Consider the following 13,784-nt stretch of genomic DNA (forward strand, 5'->3'; position numbering starts at 1 on the left):
AAGATTTTATACAAGATCCCATTTTCAAGTTTGGGGTTATTTCAGAAAATCTTTTTGCCTAGAAACAGTACTACTAGTAACACTTGAACTGGTTTGCCAGCACAACCTTTTACCGTGTTAGAAATGATGTTGACTTCTACCTTCATGTAGCATACATAGTGTCCTGTGCGACAGTTGATTCCATGATGCACCAGCACCGCATATAAGGCGTAGAGGAGTGGTTCTCCACTTGACTGAGACATGTAGGCTCGGAGGTCCAAATACTCAGGATATTTTACCTCCTAAAGAGAGACCAAGAAGATAGAAAAATTATATCAGAGTACTTCGCGGACTAGCCAGAGAAAAACACTTCCAAAAAACAGAGACTGGAATTATATGAATATATTTCTTGATTCACTAAAAATAAGTCTTCCCATAAGCAATGTTTAATACTAGAAGTTGCAGACAACCGTTTCCTGATGAATTAGCCTTCTCAGAGGAAAGTATATGCTTCTTGTCAAGCAGGAACTTTACTGATATTAAGAGAAAAATGAAAAAAAGAGAAAATGAAAATAAAAGCAGACCATTTCTCTATATTCTTAAGGTATATTCTTAATATACCTTGTTGATCTTTCCACCTGTGAAATCTGCAAATCTTTTCAGTGATATTGTGAGAACGTTGGAAGAACGGTGTATGGTAAATCTCTTGGATGCAGGAACCATCTTTTTACACCTTAAAAACAAGCAGAGACAAGTGTTTGAAAGCATCTTCTTTTTCGCCCCCAAAACAAACTCGTTTTAATGTCTCACGCATGCTTATGCTATTTGAATGATATTTACTTGCATCATGTGTTTGGTTTTTTCTTTTCATAAACCCATGCACTGCATGTCACGTTTGTTAATACAGAGAAGAAGGTAAGTTTTACCAACAACTCAGAGCACAGCGGGAACAGGAATCTCTCACGAAAGCGTATTACCAGGGAGTTATAAAATATAAACAAAAAATAGTAAAAATGAGTTATATATAAGACTAATAACAGTTATCAGCAATGGAAAAAGTACCGTACATGTGCAAGGCCTTTCCTTTTAAGCTCACAAAAAGACAGAAAATTCTGGCTTTAAGTGTGACTGAACCGATCACACCTCAAAGAGCACGTTAAGGAAGGACCATGCAATTCAGATGTGAGGTGCTATTACAGTTCTTTCTCTTCCTCAGACATCACTTATGAGAATCCTGAATACGCTGCATGTTGCTTTCTAGGATCCGCAGGCTAAGACGAACCTGGGATTAAATTGCTTTAATAACCTATTGGACGCTCTTGATTCGACACCTTAATTTCCTTAGTATCCAACAACAAGAAGTGGATACTGCATTTTTCATTTAGAGGGGTCAGGCATGAATCCTACAGAACTGAGCCGGGCACTCTGTGCTTTTCTGAGGGGATGTTTGACTAACAGCTTGTTTTGCCAAACCATCTTATGCAAATGTTCAATTGTTTCTCACATACGTAGAAACATCTTACATATTGATCAGCACAGAGAGCGCCTGAACTCAACAGGCTTTCCCTGTGCACGGGTTAGGCTTAAGGGAGCTCATTTCGGACATTAGTCCACATCGACAGGTTTCACAGTTCAAGAGCTGTGCAAGACGCTGTTTAGTGAGCCAGCACAGGCTGCTAACATTCATTACCACAGAGCCAGCTCACATTCCCTGACACTGAATCTAACTTTGTTTCACAGTGAACGCTAGGACCTGCAGCAACCTGCTGCTGCCTTCCACTCCAAATCATTCTCCACAGCTCCTTGCTTCAGCTCACCACTACTTACTGGGCATGTCTTTTCACTTCTGCCAATATGAATATTTCAGCATGCAGCTACACGCCTAGGAAGCTTGACAAGCCATGGTGCAGACAATGCTACGAGAAAAGTCCAATATCAGCTAATAGCCACTCTTCTTAGATTTCCAAAACAGATGTAACGTTTTCAAGTTTGGGATTATTTCTGTGCACCAGTTGTTTAAACAAAATGAAGCAACAACAACAACAACGAAGCTGCGTCTCCTTATTTCTAAATGAAGTTAAAAGATAACATGCTCTAAGTCATGCAATACATAAAACTAATATCTAGCATTAAGACATAATTAGTTAATAATCTCACTCGCTACATTTGTAGCAATTCTCTCCATCCAGCTCTTCAGGTTTCACAAATAGTTCTAGAGCTCTGGTAACAGATGAAACCGCCTAGAGGAGCGAGAGAGAAGAGCGTAAAGTCACTGTAAATTCAAAATTCCAGAGACGCACTAGGAGTTTATAAGAGAACCTGACTAATACATACTTAAGCGATCTACTATGAGCACTGTCAAGAAGGAGGCAGAAAGAGCATGCTCAGCGTTTACCTCACCTGGAAGTCATTTTACTTTGAAACAAATCATTTTCCAGTAACGCAGACAGCATCTATAGTGTGCTTTGTCATCAATACTGGCAACAAATCCAGCAGTCTAACAATTAGATGTATATTGAGGTAGAACAACAAAGAAGTTTTGACAGTATCATAATTTGTGCAGACATAAAATTCTTTCCGCTTAAACCCAATGCAAATTTGGAGACTCTTTACATGGCTTCCATCAGCGCATTCCTCTATATTCTTAAACCTATAATAGCAGGGAAAAAAAGAAAAAGACAAAAAAAAAAAACAAAAAGGAGAAAAAAAGCAGGATTTTTACATAGTACATATTTTTACATATTACATAGTTTACATATCCCTCCACATGCTGTTCTGAATAATAGCCAAAATATTCATAGCCACTGTATTTGTTCTCCCCACACAGCTGAAAAAACAACATTTGAAACATATTTTTCAAAACATATTTTAATATCCAGCAGACTGTTCAGTCATCAAGCATTTAAAGACTGTTTTAGATAATCTCTAGATTAATCTAAAAGGAATCCCATAAACATGCTGCAGCCGCTTACCTTTAATATACTCGCTGGATGCGATGTTTCTTCCTTTCACCTGCACTGGAAGGCTTCCCTTCCTTGTGAGGTTGTTTACTGCCCTCACTTCTGCATTGCTCTCATAAAGAGCCATCTGGAGGATGGGATTCTTCCTTCTTCTCCCGGGTTTTCTTCTGGAAACGAGGATCTAAGTGTTCCAAGAAGCCTTTCACTTTCCTGATGTTTCTCCTTTTTCTTCTTTTTGTTACGCTTGCGATTGGCATTGTCAAAGTGGAGCGCAGAGAAATACAAATCATAAAGTCTGAAAGAAACATGCAAGTTAAAAAGAGAAAAAAAGATGTGGCACTTGTTGCATACAGGAAACTTTATTTATTTTACCACAGGCGATGATTTGCCGCATGTCAGCTATTTTGTGGTACTTTGTGCACATGTAACTTCCTTTAGATGCAGCAAACTTAAGCCCTCAGATTGAAGGACCATAGGTCCTGGTTGGTACACAGATCATTAACAATGGTTAGCTCTGGAATATGTGCAAGTAAAAAAAAAAAAATATTTTAACCTAATCCAGAATGGTGTGCAGATGTGATTCGAACTACGTGGTCCAAAGCTAGTGCTCTGACACAATTCAGCAATACCTTTCCTGTCTTCACTGATCAACCTAATGATCCCCAGTCATGATCCCCAGCCAGATTATGCTATCTAAATAACTCAGAAACTATGAAAAAAAAAAAACAAAACATGAGAAGCACCCAGAAAAGAATTAGGAAAAAAAATGCTGATTAGGCTGGAATCCCTGCTTACTTGGAATCCTTCTCTCCCTGTTTATCTTCAGACTTCTTTTTCTTCTAGAACTTCTTATATTTTTTCATGTTTTCACCACCTAAAACCTCCTTTTCTACCTTTCTGCGTTGCCTTTCTATTTCACTTTCACTACCTTCTGCACGAGTATATTGTCTTTTTCTGTTTCCTTCTTTTGCCTTTTTCTGGCGACAGTTCTCCAAATGAGCTGACACAGGTGGAAGTGCATGTCTCTCACGCGAATGTTTTCCAGAATGTTGCTGAGCTACTGAGCAACGATGTGAGTCTGCTCTGGGTGTGCTAAAGTGATGTACATCTTCCTCTCTCAAGAGGGAACCGTGAGGCCATCTGCTTTTGTAATGATAACGCTTATGTGACCTGCTGGAGTAAGTCTGAGTCAATTTGTCAAAGTCTTTATCACCGTGAGAGAACTTTCTCTCTCTACTGTCTCCTGCTGCATGAGGTGAATAGTAATCCTTGTAATAGCTACATTTTTCCCATTTCCGTGGTTCATCTTGATAGTATCTTTCTCTGCTCCAACTTCTTTCCCCTTTGGAATGGTAATATCTAGCGCTATCTTGTTCTGATCTTCCTCTGCTTCGAGATCTGTACTTTGAATATTTTACTGGTCTTCTGCCATTATCAGGGCTGTTCCTTTCACTATGGGAAGATCTGTACCTGCTTCCCTCCCAATACTCCTGCTTGTGACGCTTTTGCTTAACAACTTCCACACTCCGAGAGCACCTTCTCTTGCTGGAATGACCATCTTTTTGACTCTCCTTCTCTTCAGTAGGAGAATGTTCCCTCTTTCTCTGGTAACGCTCTTTGTCAGATTTTTTAGTCTCGTCCTTTGTATCTTGGCATCTATCTGTAACAGCTAAGGAGGAAAGGTTTTTAGAACTACATTCACTGTCAGACTTTAGAGGGGAAGTTTGCCGCAATTTCTCACCAGTCTCAGAAGACTCTTTGATGTAGAAAACATTTTCTTCTGAAATCAGTTCATGTTCTTTTGATCTTCTTGGTTTCTCCTTGTCTCCACGGTCATCACATTGGTACTGTTCAAGGTATTCATCATTCTCAGTAGATTTCGGAAGTCCCGGGACACTGCACAAAATAAAAACACGTTTCCGTCTCCCTCCACCTGCTGCTCTGAGAAAAAAGGGGTGGGGGCGACGGGGGAACAGCCAATGTTTCTCCAGATAATGGAGAAAAATGGAAAAACATTCTATGAAGAAACACAAGTTCTCCGCGAGGCACCAGCCTGCATCAGAGTGCTATGCACAGTGTCGATCATTAGTTCTGTTCGCAACACTGGCCATACAGTACGGAATTCTACTGATTTAAATCCTTCCATTAAATAGTATTAGTAGACAGATAAAACCGCAATGAACTTCCATAAAATCTTGTCTTAATCAGACTGTGCTCATTTTACCTTATTTCCTCTGACAAGCTGTTCAGCTGGCTGGCCGTGAGGGATTCCATGATGACTTCTCGAGGGACTGGAGGCATAGCTCCAGGCATCTGCAACTAAAACGCACAAGTCAGCAGACAGAAAAAATACCATTTGTGCTGAGGACTAGTCTTCTCAGAATTTCTACATTAAATGCTAAGCAAGATCGCTTTGTGTTGTATGCATTATCTACACTTCAAAGATAACGCCAACTCACCTCCCAAAATCTACTTTATGAAACTTAAGAATTTTTATCTCAGCTCAGCTTAAGCTGACAAGTTCTAATGTCAGCTCAGCTCTGCAAATTCTAATGGCATAGTATCACAAAGGGTTACGATCAAATTTGTGCTGTGTTTTCTCAGCATTTCGCCTGAATTAGGAACATGATAAACACTCCCGAATACATCGTGGGTGAGAAATTCTCGATGGAGCAAACTACTATGTTTCAAGCAATCCGTTTGTTTTAGAAAAGAACATCTCACAAGGTTTAACAGGTTCAACTTGGCAAGTGGAATCATCAAGTTTCAGTCCGTTTTCTTTAGATTCATGAACTAAACTAATAGCACCATTCAGTGAATCAGTGTTTGGCAGCTCATGCTGGGATCTTCCTTCATCAGCATTCTGACAGGAAGAATGGGAATTCTGCAATGTACGGACTACCTTTCCAACCAAAATTCCACATTGCATTGCAATTCCTTTTAAATAAGCCCTTTGACTCCTCCTCAGATTTTCCTGAAGATTCTGCACCGTAAGGGACTGTGTTATCAGAGCTGAGTTTAGGATTTCCATTCACCTTTGGCTCCACAAAAATTTCAGCAGAAACTCTTTTTTTTTTTTTTTTTGTATTTGTATTTGCTTCATTTGCTTTACCGAATTTGTGATTGTGGATGAAGGAACAGCCTTGTAGAGATCTTCATCCTCCACAGCACTGCTAAGACAGTCAGGCTGTGACACAGTCTGACGAGCAGGCAATTTATTGTGAATACTGATGGTGATCTTCTGGTTTTTTGACGTATCAGTAATTGAAGGCCTGGTAATCGCCTGTTCTTGAACACAGGCCATTGGTGGTGCTGAAGATGGCCTTTTTAGGGTGACACCAGTGGTATTTGCATCCTCTTTTATGGATCCATTTCCATTTAAACGACTTGAATTCTGTATTTAAAAAGAAGAAATTGCAAGACGGGTTAATGGAAACACTCCATTTAACATTTTTAAACATGTCATTCTCCTACTAAGTATTTCTACAAATGGTCTTAACACCTAAAAAGCAAAAAACACTGCCCTTAAAAGATAAATGCAAGTCCCATAAGTGTATTTAATTCCTGCTTTTGGTTTACTGCATATTGATATCAAATTAACATCATTTTTGAAAACCATCCAAACAACTTAACATTGCCTAAAGCTATTCCCAAATATATTTAGTTTCCCCTTTAAACATACCCCAAAAAGCCTGGAATAATTGTTCTGGTGCTCAGGAATAAGACAATTTGGTTTCCCTGTCTTAGCTAAAGTGACGTCGATAGGAAAAACAAGTCCTCTTTTAAATGATTCGAGGATTAGTACACTCTACTTAAATTGTCAAAGAGCGTAGCTCTCTGTGCTTTACAAAGCTGTCTAGGAGGTATAAACAATGGAGTCGCATGGCTGCGCAATTCAGCAGTAACCACTGTTTGAATGACTCTGGCTGTAGCATGAGGGCTGTGAAGACAGCTGCAGCGTGGGAAGGAAAACAAAACAAAGATGCCAAAAACCAAACAAAAAACCCCACACCAAACCCCAAACCCACTGTCCGTTTGGTGCCATTATCTGCCCTCCCGCTTCCCTAAATTACCTTAATCATATGAGGAGGAAGTCGTGGTCCCAGAAATCCAGCCTGCTTACTGTTAGCCCCCCGCTGACCAGGGGGGAATGAACAGGGATAAGACGGTGCTGCTAAGTAAAAAGCACGTTCTCCGAGCGTCAAATCATAGCGCCTTCAGAAAAGAGCAGTGATCTCAGTTTAGTTTTTCTTTCGGCCTACTCTTGGATTAAATCCCATCCTATAATTTTATAGGAACAGTTCATACGATATGGAAGCCTTCTCTACAGAAGACTTAGCCAAGACTACAAACTGAAAAGTAGGTAACAGTCTTCCTACTATGACTATCACTTTCAGAGCAATAATTCATTCTTACACCACAGATGGCCTTCATTTCTCTCCTTCTCTAAATTAGCCAGCTACAGATAACACATATACAGCAATTTACACAAGTGCTGCAGTTTAAGGCCAAGCAACAAAAGATAATAAATGACAGAGAATTTCAGGTTAGACAGAACTGAATTAGAGAAATAATCATCTTTTCCTGGGAGAGAAAGAAAAACACTTGCAAAAAGAAAAGTATCAATAACAGGAGAGTAAATCTCTTCTGAACACATTTGAATACTTGTTATTACCTGATATAAAAAAGTAAGTAAGCTTGCTGACCAAGAACTCTTTTAATGTCAGTACGGACTACTTTTGCATCATTCATCTGATACCAAAGTCCATTACCAGCCTGCAAATAAAGACAACGATATCTTTAGATGAATTGCATGTTTTCCAAATGAAATCACAGATAGCAATAAAATACACACGTGTCAAATAAACATATAATGAAATCTTTTTCCCTAGAAACAGTACTACTAGTAACACTTGAACTGGTTTGCCAGCACAACCTTTACCCTGTTAGAAATGATGTTGACTTCTACCTTTATGTAGCATACATAGTGTCCTGAGCGACAGTTGATACCATGATGCACCAGCACCGCATATAAGGCATAGAGGAGTGGTTCTCCACTTGATTGAGACATGTAGGCTCGGAGGTCCAAATACTCAGGATATTTTACTTCCTAAAGAGAGACCAAGAAGATAGAAAAATTATATCAGAGTACTTCGCGGACTAGCCAGAGAAAAACACTTCCAAAAAACAGAGACTGGAATTATATGAATATATCTCTTGATTCACTAAAAATAAGTCTTCCCATAAGCAACGTTTAATACTAGAAGTTGCAGACAACTGTTTTCTGATGAATTAGCCTTCTCAGAGGAAAGTATATGCTTCTTGTCAAGCAGGAACTTTACTGATATTAAGAGAAAGAATAAGCCGTAGTCGTTAGTCTACAATTATTGTCTGAAAATATTAACAACTTTCAGCTTTGGGGGATGTCCCATTACATGATGACAAAGTTGCATTACAGCGGGAAATATACCTTGTTGATCTTTCCACCTGTGAAATCTGCAAATCTTTTCAGTGATATTGTGAGAACGTTGGAAGAACGGTGTATGGTAAATCTCTTGGATGCAGGAACCATCTTTTTACACCTTAAAAACAAGCAGAGACAAGTGTTTGAAAGCATCATCTTTTTTGCCCCCAAAACAAACTCGTTTTAATGTCTCATGCATGCTTATGCTATTTGAATGATATTTACTTGCATCATATGTTTGGTTTTTTCTTTTCATAAACCCATGCACTGCATGTCACGTTTGTTAATACAGAGAAGAAGGTAAGTTTTACCAACAACTCAGAGCACAGCGGGAACAGGAATCTCTCACGAAAGCGTATTACCAGGGAGTTATAAAATATAAACAAAAAATAGTAAAAATGAGTTATATATAAGACTAATAACAGTTATCAGCAATGGAAAAAGTACTGTACATGTGCAAGGCCTTTCCTTTTAAGCTCACAAAAAGACGGAAAATTCTGGCTTTAAGTGTGACTGAACCGATCACACCTCAAAGAGCACATTAAGGAAGGACCATGCAATTCAGATGTGAGGTGCTATTACAGTTCTTTCTCTTCCTCAGACATCAGTTATGAGATCCTGAATACGCTGCATGTTGCTTTCTAGGATCCGCAGGCCAAGACGAACCTGGGATTAAATTGCTTTAATAACCTATTGGACGCTCTTGATTCGACACCCTAATTTCCTTAGTATCCAACAACAAGAAGTGGATACTGCATTTTTCATTTAGAGGGGTCAGGCATGAATTCTACAGAACTGAGCCGGGCACTCTGTGCTTTTCTGAGGGGACGTTTGACTAACAGCTTGTTTTGCCAAACCATCTTATGCAAATGTTCAATTGTTTCTCACATACGTAGAAACATCTTACATATTGATCAGCACAGAGAGCGCCTGAACTCAACAGGCTTTCCCTGTGCACGGGTTAGGCTTAAGGGAGCTCATTTCGGACATTAGTCCACATCGACAGGTTTCACAGTTCAAGAGCTGTGCAAGACGCTGTTTAGTGAGCCAGCACAGGCTGCTAACATTCATTACCACAGAGCCAGCTCACATTCCCTGACACTCAATCTAACTTTGTTTCACAGTGAACGCTAGGACCTGTAGGAACCTGCTGCTGCCTTCCACTCCAAATCATTCTCCATAGCTCCTTGCTTCAGCTCACCACTACTAGAAAATGAAGCAACAACAACAACAACAATGCTGCGTCTCCTTATTTCTAAATGAAGTTAAAGGATAACTTACGCTCTAAGTCATGTAATATATAAAACTAATATCTAGTATTAAGACATAATTAGTAATAATCTTACTCGCTACATTTATAGCAATTCTCTCCATCCAGCTCTTCAGGTTTCACAAATAGTTCTAGAGCTCTGGTAACAGATGAAACCGCCTAGAGGAGCGAGAGAGAAGAGCGTAAAGTCACTGTAAATTCAAAATTCCAGAGACGCACTAGGAGTTTATAAGAGAACCTGACTAACACATACTTAAGCGATCTACTATGAGCACTGTCAAGAAGGAGGCAGAAAGAGCATGCTCAGCGTTTACCTCACCTGGAAGTCATTCTACTTTGAAACAAATCATTTTCCAGTAACGCAGACAGCATCTATAGTGTGCTTTGTCATCAATACTGGCAACAAATCCAACAGTCTAACAATTAGACGTATATTGAGGTAGAACAACAAAGAAGTGTGACAGTATTATACTTTGCGCAGCAATAAAATTCTTTCCCCTTAAACCCAATGCAGACGTGGAGACTATTTACAGGGGTTCCACAGAAGGACAAAGTCCAATCCACTTTCTAACCACCACCAAGCTCTTATATTTTAACATTGTACGTGGTTTGGTTTTTTAAGTTAAACAAGTTTAATTTAGAAAGTTATACATGTACTTAAACATCATGAATTATATTTACAAAACCTCCTACCTTTACATCCAAAGTGATATCAAGAAATGCCTCATACGTATCCGAAACTGCTTTGCAATTCAAGCACTTCACTGGAAGCAAAATATAAATGCTTAACAACACGTGAAGGAGACTAACTGTCCACATTCAAGTTGTCGATAGATACTACTTCAGACAAACTACAGACTGCTTTACTACCGACAAAAGACACAGATCAGTTCTAAGGACAGGAATATTTTTAAAAGTACCTCTTGATCTTAGAAATCCTCCAAATATTTGATGAATGATGGTGGTAGCTTGAGAAGATCTGTCCAATCTGGAAATAAATTATAATCAGACCTCAGAAGATTTAAGGCACACAGTTAACTCTTCAAAGAGTTTTATGAAAACCAAGGATGACCTAGACTTTCAGTTTTGATAGTAAATAAAGGCCTAAAAGGTGCTAGAGAACGTATAAAAGTGAATTTGTTTATGCTTACTTGGTGCTTCCATTCAAGCACGCTTCCTGCATAGCATCAACAGTATAGCGCAAGAACTCGTGTGCGTCTTCTTGACTGCCAAAACGGAAATGTTGTCCTATTCCTAAATAAGAAGATGATAGTATTCACCTCATTTAAAAATGAAGTAATTCTCCTGTTTCTAAAATCTCTCTTCTTTACAGTGTTAAAACCATTTATACACATCAAATAATTATTTGAAGATTACAAGATGCTGAAAAAGAAACACATCTGAAGCCACTTACGACTGAGATTATTGATAACACGCGTAGGCTCGATGGCATCAACAGTGCAACGCAGGGCCTGGTTAATGTGAGTCTCCATCGTGCACATCATGCAAAAATCTTGTTCACGACCTGAAGAGTGAAAGAAGAAAGCATCCCAGTCTAGCGAAACAGACATAACTACAAACAAACATATAAGTAACATTTAAACTATAGATACAATATCCACTCTCCTTGTCCCAACAGTCTCCTAACATTTCATTTCACACAACTTTATAGAATAAAAATATCCATTAAGCCTGTATTCAAGTGCATTTTGTGATGAGAAATCTAAAAGACTACTGCAAAGTCACGTTTGTAAAGGCTGACAGGAATGTGAACTCCACAGGTTGCAAAATGTATGAGGAAAGAATATTTGACCTTGATGATACAGCATTAAGAGAACGTGGGTTATTTTCAGCACAGTGCTGTCAGGTGAGCTTCATGATACAGAGCTACGAGTCCTTTGGGAGAAAGGAAAAATTACAGTAATGTATGTAATAGTACTTCTGCCCTCCTTTTTTCAACAGGATTCTTAACTGAAACGATTTCTATATACAGGAAGAAAACAGTTAAATTTCTAGGTATCGATACAAAGATACCAGCCTAAAAAGCATACAGGTTTAGTACAACATTTACTTTATAGTACAACATTTTATTTAGGACAAAATCAGTCTAGATTTTAATACAGTCCCACAAAAAAATCTAGTCGTGTTCATAACAGCTCATATTGCTTTCTAGGTTTTTTTTTTTTTTTTTTTTTTTAATTGGTTCAACAACGAACAGACCATTTATTGTAGTGCATTATGGAACCTCGGCTGTGCAGACTAAAGACCTATGATGCCAACATCCTAAATTTTATTGCCTTTCTAGCAGCAGGAAGCCCAAATAGCCCAAATGCCAAATGTTCATTAAATGCATTACTGTCCAATGCACTTCATTATTCCCATGAAGCAAGAAAAGATCCTTTTAAAAAAACAAACAAACAAACAAACAAAAAAAACACATGGTGCATTAAACGCACTCCATATGCTATTCCGAGCCCACTGCTAATACAATGCTCAAAGCCAGCGTCTACAGGTAAAATCAGGCAAGTAAGTTTGTCTCACAGAATCACTGCTGTTCTTTCACCTTCACAGCTATCCAACAGATTTAAAATACTGTTAGAAAGTACTCACATGACTGGCTGTGCTCAAGAGAAAGCATGTAATTGGCAAGTGGGGGGGTGTAGGTCAAACACTGTAGAGTAGCATTAAGAAAACACGTGTTGCCAAGATTGTACAGGCCAACTCCAACACTTTGTGTTTCTTGCCAATCCATACGTATCTTCTCAGGTGGAAAAAGAATCCTTTGTGGCGGAGCAATTCCATCATTAACAACTGCAAGAAAGTTATATTTAAAAAGAGATTTTGTTTGTTTGTTTCTAAGAAAGGTATTAAGTATATATAGGTATAGTGAATATATAAAGTATATATAGGCATAGTAAAAATACTATTCTGCGGGAGCACCTAGAGGAACTAGCTACAATCCAAAACAGAAAAACTTATTGCAGACACCTTTAATACCGCCATCTTCAAATTGGCTGGTCAACACAACGTTTTGGGAAAAAAAAGTTTAGTCAACCATTTTAATTTCTTCCTTATTATATGCTTTTTTCCTTATTATAACTTCAACCACAAACTTAGACTTGAAATTATATGGTAATAAATGCAAGGACAATGTAAAAACAAATAACTAGGAATGACGGTACCCCTACAAATATCAGATCTTTTCCTGAGCAATCTTAACATTCAAAAACCTGTGAATAATGGAACCTGTGAATAGCAACAATCAAACACTTTTCTTTGCAAAACAGAAAAGATATGGATGAATCAGTGCATTACAAAATGCTCCCCACATTTCTCTGTCGACTGTAAATATATCAAAATTAATTTCTGTAACGTCAGTCACTTCAGTTGCCTTAGGAGAATCGCTTTGGAAGTCTTTATTCACAGTAGTCCTGTTCTCTATCAGTGCAACAAGCAAGAACTACCACTTTCTACTTTTGTTCTGAAGAAAACGGAGGCAGGATAAAGCGCACACTTACTTAGATCTCTTTGGGCAAAAGGCTTAGATTTTTCAGAGGATCTACAATAAATAGCACCTCCACATCCTTGGGCCACAGAGACTTGGCTTGAATCTTCTGCAGGTGGTATCCGGCCCCAGTTTGCGGTGCGTGACATCAGTTTTTTAGTACTCGGTTTCTTGGATTTGCCAGACCGCCTTGAAGATGGCTTTTTAGACTTTGAAGATTTGGGCTTGTTAACTATGGTCATTGTTCTCATCTGCGACAGAGACAAATGTTCTGGCTGACGTAAGAATACCAAGAAGCATTCCAAGAAGAAAAGAGTAGTAGAAGTCCTGTCACTTAATCTCAAAGAAACGGCCTTGAAGAACTAACTTGCTGGTATGAATGATTTAAAAGGAATCCCCAAACTAAACACACAAAGGAAAAATTTCCATCAAAACTCTATCAGTATTACTTTTAGCTTCTGCAGAACTAGTGGCTGATGCCATTTCTTTCACTTTCGTAGGATTTTAATCCATTACAACTCTGGAGTCTTTTTAATATAAAAATGCAAATGACATTCTCTGAGGGGAATCAGTTATTTATTGCATTTTTGGAGCTTTGCAATTATC

The 13,784-nt window shown here is 38.6% G+C and overlaps 1 pseudogene across 1 annotated transcript; it reads right to left on the reverse strand.

Annotated features, from left to right (window-relative positions):
* Window positions 1-2,473: 2,473 nt before the first annotated feature.
* Window positions 2,474-13,420, reverse strand: LOC308196951 (ubiquitin carboxyl-terminal hydrolase 42-like; annotated as a pseudogene). Its single transcript has 15 exons — window positions 13,192-13,420; window positions 12,284-12,484; window positions 11,088-11,198; window positions 10,825-10,927; window positions 10,594-10,661; window positions 10,367-10,437; window positions 9,750-9,832; window positions 8,410-8,521; window positions 7,909-8,049; window positions 7,615-7,715; window positions 7,013-7,154; window positions 5,623-6,333; window positions 5,164-5,252; window positions 3,735-4,835; window positions 2,474-3,234 (listed from the first exon to the last, which is right to left on the reverse strand). The product of its transcript is annotated as a ubiquitin carboxyl-terminal hydrolase 42-like (transcript).
* Between the last annotated feature and the right edge of the window lie 364 nt (window positions 13,421-13,784).

Source organism: Anser brachyrhynchus, assembly GCF_964034855.1.
Source record: "Anser brachyrhynchus genome assembly, chromosome: 6".
NCBI classification, from domain to species: domain Eukaryota; kingdom Metazoa; phylum Chordata; class Aves; order Anseriformes; family Anatidae; genus Anser; species Anser brachyrhynchus.